Raw genomic sequence first — 10,541 nt, 5'->3', positions numbered from 1 at the left:
AGCCTCGAAGCACCCCCCCCCCCACTTCTCCCGTTGGGTCCAGGTGGCGCCCGGAGCCTCCCGGCACAGACAACCTCCCCTCCCCTTGCTCCGACCTCCCCGCGGCTGAGGTTCACTTTCCGCACCCCTTCTCTGCCCCACCTCCCCCAGCCCCAGTCCCAGAAGCCAACTCACCAGACCTGTTACAGGCGAGGAGGGAGAAGGTGCCCGAACCCGGGAATTATGAGAAGCGCTTTGCGAGAACAATAGCCGAGCTGGGAGAACGCCGGCCAGTCATCCGGGCGACAGAGCTGAGGCACTTCCGGGTCGCTCTAGGATGCGCGTCTCTGTGTCACACCTCCCGCACCGCCCACCCAGGTGGAATCAACCCGCCCTTTCCTGGCCTCCAGTTCTTTTTAAGCCCTGGATCGCATTGTCGGAATATCGTACGTGTGGGGGCCGCATACGGGTTTTATGAAGCATAGGCCGTTAACTATTGAAAATGCCGATTTTAAAAAACATTTTAAAAGTTAATACGTTATTTATGATTAAAAAAACCTCAGACAATGCAAAATGAATAAAGTAACAAATTAATAAAGTAAAAGGTAAAACTTCACACGTCCCTCCTCAGTCCCACCCCCTGAGGCAGTCACTGTCACCGTTAGTTTGGAATTTGTATGTCATTTTAATATCTTTCTCTCTCTCATACACACACACACACACATATACACACACACGCACACAATTGTATTAAGCTATTTTACATTTAGCTTTTTCTCCTCCACTTATTTTAATGTTTTCAGTACATGCCCTTAGACATCCTTCTTTGTCACGTAGATCTAACTCATTTAGTGGTTGCATAATATTCCATAAAGCACATGTACCAAAACTCATTTGTCCGGGCTCCTTCATATTCTTTACATAGGCTCCCTTCCCTCCCTTCCCCACCCTTCCCTTCCTCCCTTCCTCCCTTCTTCCCTTCCTTTCCGTCTCTCTCTCCCTGTCTTTCCATCCTGCCCTCCCTTCCTCCCTTCCTTTCTATTTTTTGCTATAAAAGTTGTCTGGATTTTTAGTAGTAATACAAAAATCAACCCCAAACCAATTAAATAAGCTTTACTGGTACACAACAGCATAATTTTAAGTACCAGTAGTCATTTGCCAATTTTATTATGCCAACCAGAATGGTGGTATTGCATACATTAAACTACGTTTTGTTTTAACAGAACCTCATTATTTATCTTATTACAGTGGTAAGCAAGTATCTTGTATGTTAATGGAGGTTCCATGATGTGTTTTAACTCCAAAACTGTAACTCTGTAAATGTCTTTAGTTGTTTTCCTCAACCTAGCCTTCTGAGGATTAAATATGCCCAAGCTTCATGCTTTACTTCAATTTCTTCCAAATATCCAATAAGTATTTAATCATTAAAAGCATCAGTGTGAAGAAAATTTGTTCAAAATCCTCATCACTTCCTTCCACATACCGTGTTCTCTTGCAAAGACCTCATTACAAGCTTTCTTAAAAAACTATATGAAATGGAAGCAAATATTTAACTTCTCTTGGATTTGAATAGACTGTTAAAATATATTATTCTCTTCCATTTTGGATGGCCATCTGTGACATGTAAACAGTTTTCATATTTGTATGAAAATTCTCAAATGTCCTTCTGGCAGTTGGGTAGGCTCTCTAACTGGTTTATACGTGCCTGTGAATAGGTCAACTAGAGGACTCAGGCAGGCTCTACCCTAAAGTCAAGGAGCAGTACATTGGGCTTCACCGTAGCTAAACAGCTGTAAGAGGTGCTAACTCCCACCTTTCTGCATGAGGAAAGAGTCCCCTATGGCAGTACTTTGATGAGTGTCCTGGGACAGAAAGAATTATTTTTAATGTAGGAATGGGGATTCCTACTGAAAATATTGAAAATGCCACACCATCTCATAGACAAGAAGAAATATTAACTACAAGACTGACTAAAAAGATTGAGGATTACCCGAATCTAGAAGCAGAAATATTGGGATGCTAACAGTGCTGTGGGTTATGCCATAAGCTAGAAAGAAAGAAAGAAAGAAGAAAAGGAAGGAAGGGAGGGAGAAAGGAAGGAAAGGAAAGAAAGAATGTAAAGAGGGAGGGAGGGATTAGAGGATGGTGACACAGAGATTGAGAAAACTAACTGTTATATGGTAGACCTCTTAGAATGGGTGCCAAATGTGTAAATATTTGTGTCCCATATGAATCTCCACTAACCCAAGGGAGGGTTTCGGTGAGCAAGTGGGTGAGATGATCTGCCCTATGAATGTCAGCAGCTCTTTTTTCAACGATCCCAGCATTTGCTGAAGGAGATTTTGAGCATGGTGACCATGTCTGCCCTGATAGAGGCTGTGCACGGGCACAAAACCCAAAACAAAACAAAACAAAAGCTTTTGCAAAGACTAATTTAGCTAACACCACTGTTGAAGATCCGCCACCACTGTTGAGGATCCAATTTGCAAGAGCTGCAAACAACCTTACATCCTAGATATGGTGTAATATCACAATGGGTACAGCCAGCCACCTAGTGGCAAGTTGATTGCATTCGATTCTTTCTATGATGAAGAGAACAAAACTTTCCTTCAAAGTAACAGACACTTCTTTTAGATTTGGATTGGCTTTTCATGCCTATCAAGCCCTCCTCACACCAGCCCCAACTTAGTTGGGAACTAAAATGAAGTGGTTTGTTTTTCCAATTTTCAATTTCAGCTGCTTCTTTTGAGTCCTTCTTTCCTTTCCTTTAATGATATCTTGGACAGATCCCACAGCTTCTTGGCAATTTTAAGTATTAAAAGTCCCATCCAGATTATTTTTAATTTTAAGTTTTATTGTCTATTGAATAAGTTATATAGCCACAGATTCAAAAAACAAAAGGTACAAAAGGGCTTACACTGAAAAATCTCTCTCTCATATTTTAACTTTTGTTGGATGTGGTAATAATATTGTAGTTCTATTAAAAATGTTCTTTTTTTTTAGAGACAGATATTGAAGTATTTAAGGGTGGTAAGTTATGATCTCTATAATTTACTTTAAAATACTTCAGCACAGAGAGTGAGAGAGAGAATGGGGGAAGCAAATATGGCAAAATGTAAACAATTATAAAATATAGGTGACTACTTGTTTATGTTACACATAAGGCTTTGGGAGCATATGTCTTTCCAAATTCAGGATTTTTTAAATTGTAGAAAGATAATGGCTATATGCTGTATATTATGTAACCTCAAGCAGAGTTTCAGAACATGTCAAACACCTTAATATTTCTACAATGAAATACATGAATAGTCACCCTAAGTGAGTTAAATAAAGACTGAAAAACCTCAGGATTTGCCTTCCTATGAGTTTTATGGGGAAAAAACTTCCCCATAAAAAACTTCCCCAAATTTATGGGGAAAAAACTCAGAGTTTTCTGAATTTTGTAAATTTTAGAACTGTGGATAAGGGATCCTGGATATGTACTAGTCTCTTTATTTTCTGTCTTTTTCATATTTAATCATTTTCAAAATAAAAATTTTTAAAATAAAAATCTTCCTACTCCTGTCCCCAGCCACATAACTTAATTCCCTAGAAACAGCCAAAGCTATTGATTTCTTATATAATCATTCAGAGATATCCTATGCATGTAGAAGCAAATATTTATGTGTAATTCAGCCCCAGTATTTTACACAAACAGTATAAAATTTTGTATACTTTTCCCTATTTTGCTTGTTTTATTTAACAATAAATCTTGGCATTTTTCCCATAGCCATACACATAAAGCTACCTCTTTATTTTTGACAGCTGCATAATATTCCACTGCGCAGATTTATTTAGCCAGTCCTCTGTTGATGGACAATTAAGCTATTTCCAATCATTTTCCATTTATAAACAATGGTGAACTAGTTTTATACATATGTCATCTTACACATGTGTATGTCTCTAGGACAAATTCTTAGAAGTAGAATTTCTAAGTCAAAGAATATGTGCATTTATAAAATTTACATGCACTGCTAAATTGCCCTCCAAAGTACTTAGAAATATTAAAAACTCTCTAACAATATCTGAAAGTAATATCCCCTCCCACCCTAACCAAACTTTTTGATCTTTGACAACCTACAGATAAAAAAAATGGTATATTCTTGTGTTGTTAGAACAAATTATTATTACTGTACATTTATTTTCTGGGAATTTTACATTCATATCCTTTCTGCTTTTTCTATTGTGATGGTCTTTCTCTTTTTGACTTGTATGGTCATGATATATTAGGGAAGTTAGTGCTTTGTGATCATTTAAAATTTTTTTCTATTTAACTTTGTGGTGGTTTTTGTTACAGAAATTAAAAAATTTTAAGTAGTTAAATTTACTAATCTTTTATGTTTTCTAAGGTTTGTGGGATACTAAGAAAGTCCTCTCTTGTGCCAAGACTATAAGAGAAAATTCTCATATGGTCTCTTCTAATATTTCTATGTATTTTTTTCTATTAAATTTTGAAGCATCTGGAAATTATCTCATTGTAAGATGTGAGGTGTGACTTACCCTCTGTTTTTTTCAGATGCTTATTGAGATGTCCCAATACCATTTATTGAATAATCCATCTTTTCTTCACTGACTTGAAAAATCATTTTAAATCAGATGTTTAAATATTTGTACCTACTTTTGGAATTTCTATCCTATTTGTACTACAATGTAATATTCATTGTAGCTTGTAATATGTTTTAATACCCAGAAAGCATATGTCTGCCTCATTATTATTTTCTGAAATTTTCTGGCTATTAATACTTGTTTATTTTTCACATAAATTTATCCAGTTTGAAAACAAATTTTAAAAAAATTATTGGCATTGCATTATCTAGACTTGTAGAGAAAATTGATTTACCTCTCCATACCTTGGGTTAAAAATGTTTAAAGTGTTCTATATATTGATCTTATAATTTCCTCTTAAATTTGTTTCTCAATGCTTTATCTCTTTTGTTGCTATTGTAAATAAGGTCTTTTCTTCCATCTTGTGTGCATATAGGAAGACAATTGAATTCTCTTATGTATTTTTATAAATGTATTTAATTTTACAAATAAATCCTAGAATATCTTCATGTGGCTAATATAATGATAATTTTAACTCTATCTTTCAAATTTATTTATTTATTTAAATAATTCTAATTCCTCCAAAACACTACAAAATAACAGTGGTGAGAGTGGACATCTTTCAAACATGTTTTTTAACTTCAAAGACAATGTATATAATGTTTCTTTGAAAAGCAGGATGATGGCCATTGATGTAAGTTAGATATGTTTTATCATTTAAGTAAAGAACTATCTATTCCTCTTTATTGAAGGTTTTTAAAATCTTTATAAAAATAGATGTTACTGGGCCGGCCCGTGGCTCACTCGGGAGAGTGCGGTGCTGATAACACCAAGGCCACGGGTTCGGATCCCATATAGGGATGGCCAGTTCGCTCACTGGCTGAGCGTGGTGCTGACAACACCAAGTCAAGGGTTAAGATCCCCTTACTGGTCATCTTTTTTTAAAAAAAAAAATAGATATTAATGTAATGAAATGCCATTGTAACATCTATTTCAGTGCTTATATGCTTTTTCTCCTTATGTATGCTAATGTGGTGAATTATACTTAAAGATTTCTTAATTTTAAACAATTTTTAAATTTTTATTTTATTTTATTTATTTGTTTATTTATTTTTTCCTTTTTGTCTTTTTTCGTGTCTGGCAACGGATCGCAACCCTCAGTGTCACGCCCCTACCGGACCGGGACCGGCAACGGGATCGCAACCTTTGGCGTGGCGTCCGCACCTCGCTCAGCCAGTGAGCGGGAACCGGTCTGTTGTGGGATCCGAACCCTCGGCGGGAGCGCCACCACGCTCTCAAGCAGCGCACTGTAGCAGTGCGCCACCTGGCCGGACCTAAATTTTTATTTATTTTTTATTTTATCATTACACACTGTAAACTTTTTTTGTGGCCCTTTACCTATTTCTCCCTAACCCTCCCTCCATTTTAAACAATTTTTATACTCATCTCAATTTTGTCATACTGAATTATTTATTGTTTTAATGTGCAGCTGTATTCTGTTTGTTCCCATTTTATTTAGGATTCAGCATAAGTAAAAATAAGAATATGTGGCTTTCTTATTTGTAATCAATTTTGGGTTTCAAGGTCAATGTTAAGATTGTTTCAGGAAAGACATTTTTTTCTATGTTCTGAAACAGTTTTAAATGCATTGGAATTATCTATTCTATAATGGGTTATTATGTCTGACGGGGAGGGTAGTTTGTTGACAATTTTTATGTCTTCAATTGTAATTGGTACGTTTCATTTTCTATTTCTTCTAAGGTTGTTTTGGCATATTTTCTAGAAATTTATGCACTACAACCACGTTTTAAAAATTATTTTGCATATCGTTGAAGAAAGTTATGTCTCTTCAATTTTTCTTCACTTGTGGTTCCAGACGTTGCTGCCACCGCTCAGCTTCTGAGAGCAGTTGCAGGAACTCACCTCTGAGAGAACAGGCGAGCTCAGAACAGAAACCGGAGCGGAGGGGCCACGCGGCTTCCGTCTAACTCTCAGGGTTTCAGCAGCGCGCGCCGTCTCAGCGAGGGTATTTAAAGTTCACGGGAACCAGAGACTCAGGAGGATGAAGTAACCAAGGAACTGGACCTAGAGCAAAAAGGAGACTGCAGAGCGACAGGCCGGGGCGACGGGATTCAACCAGGGGTGTGTGAGCACAGGAGCCGCTGCGGGGACCGCCAGCATTGCACCCCATCCCCTTCCTCCCCCAGCGCCCGCCCCCTCCGGCGCCTGGTTGAGAGAGAGAAACGCGTAAGAGGAATACTTATTAAATAGATCTTTCCCCTCGCTCTGTCGTTCTCCCTGCTGTGGACTCTTGATTTCCTAAATTATGGTCTCTTCTGATTCAGAACATTTTAAGGCTGGAAGGACCTGGGAACTCATCCGGCAAAGATTGGAGGTCAGCGCTCCCACTGCTCTTTGCTCTGAGATTCCACCCCCTACCCCTAACCTTAGTGTCCTGTGTCCTGACTTGAGGTTCTTAGATGGTCACCAGAGAACCTCCGAGCCCATGAACTTTGCGAGTCTTCCCTCAGATCCTTAAAAGGCTGCCCAAATGGCTGAAAACCACTGGGACCAAGATGGGGCCTCCCCATTTTTTTGCCAGCCACTATTAGCATTCCTCCCGTGCATTTTAGCGCTTCCACCCAACTCTGTCCCCCCTTAGGGATTCTGTCACATTCTTCCCACTACCCTCACCTCCGGGCTGAAAACCACTGGGACCAAGATGGGGCCTCCCCATTTTTTTGCCAGCCACTATTAGCATGCCTCCCGTGCATTTTAGCGCTTCCACCCAACTCTGTCCCCCCTTAGGGATTCTGTCACGTTCTTCCCACTACCCTCACCTCCAACCTCAAAACGGTAGGTGGTCAGCACCGAATATAAGTAGCACTCCTGAGTCCTATGATATTAATTAGTCCCAAGACATTGTTTTATGCAGATTTTTTAAAATGACAAATGCGTATATGCTCCTCCTGACTGCCACCCCCTTCAGACATTGCAAAAGCAAATTCAGTAATAATTGAAAAGTTCCTGCACCCCCAATTCAATTCCTAAAAGAAAAATATGCACACCGACGATTAGACATGTATTCCTCAAAGCTACTTAAAAGTGAATACGTCATTATGTGTACTTCTGGAATTGTATTTACAAAAACGGAAACTGCTGTAGATTATTGCTCAGCAGCATACATTTTATGTCATTTAGTACCTATCTGTTTTATTCTTTTCGATGATTATGTGGTAGTACAACTAAATTGATGTACCATAATTTGTTTAACCAGCCTTATCTTGACCCTCTATTTCAAACACTACCTTGAAAATTCTTTGATGTTCTTGTGCAAAACTTAGTGAACTTATGCAAGTACTTCTGTAAAATAGAGTTTTAGAAATGGAAGAGCTGAGTGATGATAGCCCTCTTTTTTAAAGGTCAGGCTTATTGATGTTTATAATTTGCATACAGTAAAACTTAACTTTTTATATGCACAGTTGGATGAATTTTGGCAAACACATATAGTCATGTAAAGACCACTACAAATGAGATATACATTTCCAGCACCCTCCCCCAATTTTCCCCCTTGCTCCCTTTTAGTCATCTTTTCCCTCTACTCCCAGCACCTGACAATCTCTAATATGATTTTTTACTTTATCTTTTGCTTTTTCTGGGATGAAATAATTTGGGTCTGTTTCCCAGTTTCTTTCACTTGGCATACTGCTTTCAAGATTCATTTATGTTGTGTGTATTAGTGGTCTTTTCTTTATATTGCTGAGTACCACCACATGGATGTACCACAGTTTGCTTATCCACTCACCAGATGAAGAACAATTGAGTTGTTTTTAGCTTTTGCTCATTATAATTAAAGCTGATATAAACATTTATGTATAGGTGGACATGTTTTCACTTTTCTTGAGTAAATATCTAGAAAGAGGATTATAGGATCATAGAGCAAATATATGTTTAGCTTTGTAAGAAACTGCCAAACTGTTTTTCCAAGTGGCTGTACCATTTTGCATGGTGACTGGCAATACATGAGAATACTAATTGCTCCACATGCTCATCAACACTTGGTATTATTAGGTTTCTAATTTTTTAGTCTTTCCCACTCTAATAGGTGTGTAGTAGTATTTTATTGTGGTTTTAATTTGAATTTCCCTAATGACTCCTGATATTGAGATCTTTTCAGGTCCTTATTTGTCCTCTGTATATCTTCTTTGTTGAAGAGTAAATTCAAACCTTTCCCCTATTTTCGTGGAGGTAGGAGGATAGTATTGTTTCACTATTGTTGAATTGTAAGAGTTCTCTGCATGTATTTTCTGAGTCTGAGGCTTGCCGTTTACTTTTATTAACAGTACCTTTCGAAGAGCAGAAGTTTTTAATTTTGATGAAGTCCGATTTATCAATTTTTCTTTTATGGTTTACATTTTCTGTATACTCTTTATAAAATCCTTGCCTAACTCATAAGGATTTTATCTTATATTTCTAAGGTTTTTCTTTTAGAATTTTTAGTTTTAAGTTTTATTTAAGCCTATGAGCCATTGTGAGTTAATTTTTCTAAATAGTAGGAGGGAAGGATTGAGATTCATCCTGTTTTTGCACATGCCGTTCAATTGCACCATTTGTTCAAAACTTTCCTTTCCCGCCTAGAGGATTCACTGAATCCCCTTGGCAACTTCAATGAACATCAGTTGACTATATATGTGTGAGTCTATTTTTGAAGTCTGATATCTACTTTTAAAATGTGATAAATGATGTGCCAATTTGCCCTCCAAAAAAGGCAACTTATCCTCCCACCAGAAGTGTGTGACAGCGACTTTACAGCTGAATCTCAGGAACAGAACTGGGGTGCCGCGCTGCAGTCCCTTGCCTCGGTCCAAACACAACTCTTCTTAAAGTCTCCTGAGAGTGACAGCGACTTTACAGCTGAATCTCAGGAACAGAACTGGGGTGCCGCGCTGCAGTCCCTTACCTCGGCCCAAACACAACTCTTCTTAAAGTCTCCTGAGCTGATATCGCCTCACGCCTTGGTCGCAGGTAGCTTACAAACTACTGTTTGCAACGGAAAACTCTTTACGACTAAGTCAATTCACTTTACCGCGTAGGATCCTGCAAGGCAGCTGCTCTGTTGTACAAGTGAGTTCAAGTCTCAGCCGGACCCCGCGGAGTTTTGCGTTTTCCTCTCCGGTAACTGCCCATTTCTCCCCTTTTCTGAGTAAAACTCTTCTCCAGCTTAATGATCTACTTAGTTCCTGGAGTGAGAAAGTTATTCTTCAAAGCAAAGGAGTTCTCAAGACGTAATGTGACCCAACCTGGGCCGAGCCCTGAGCAACTCCGAAATGGGCACCGCCCTTAGGACGTTTGCAAACTCCCCGGGAGCGGGTGCAAAGGGCCGGAAAGTAACCTCTCCCGACAGGAGACCCCGCTGCCTCCGAGCCTCCGAGGGGGCGCTCTCCCCGCGGCCGGTCCTGTCCCCAAGCCCACTCGCCGGCGCGCGGAGCAGCTAACTAGGGTTGCTGGATTTGTGTATAAATCTTTTTTGTTCTTTATCTGAAATTCAAATGTAACGGGGCGTTTTGTATTTTATCTGGCAATCCTGCCTCAGACCTCGGGCCGGGGCGGGCTTTCTTCGCTGCGGGACACGCGTCCTCGGTCACTTCGTCTGTCTGAGAGAAGACCGCCTAATTCACCGAGATCATTCAGGCGAGTCCACCTCCTGCCCTTCCTTCCCCACCAACGCCACAACCCCATCCTGGAGACGTCTGAAAAACCAGCGCAGGTCCCGGCCATCCAAGCGCTCAGCCTTCCAGGAGGTGCGAAAAACTGTCCTTGCGGCGTGTGTGTGTGTGCGTGTGCGTGTGAGTGTGTGTGTGAATGTGAGTGTGTGTGAGTGTGTGTGTGAATGTGAGTGTGTGTGAGTGTGTGTGTGAATGTGAGTGTGTGAGTGAGTGTGTGTGCGCGCGCGCTGTGGAGCTGCGGGGTGCCAGGCG

The sequence above is a fragment of the Galeopterus variegatus genome, unplaced genomic scaffold (assembly GCF_000696425.1).
Source record: "Galeopterus variegatus unplaced genomic scaffold, G_variegatus-3.0.2 Scaffold2904, whole genome shotgun sequence".
In the NCBI taxonomy this organism is placed as follows: Eukaryota; Metazoa; Chordata; class Mammalia; order Dermoptera; family Cynocephalidae; genus Galeopterus; species Galeopterus variegatus.
The sequence above is the reverse complement of the archived record's forward strand: the minus strand, read 5'-3'. Positions refer to the sequence as shown.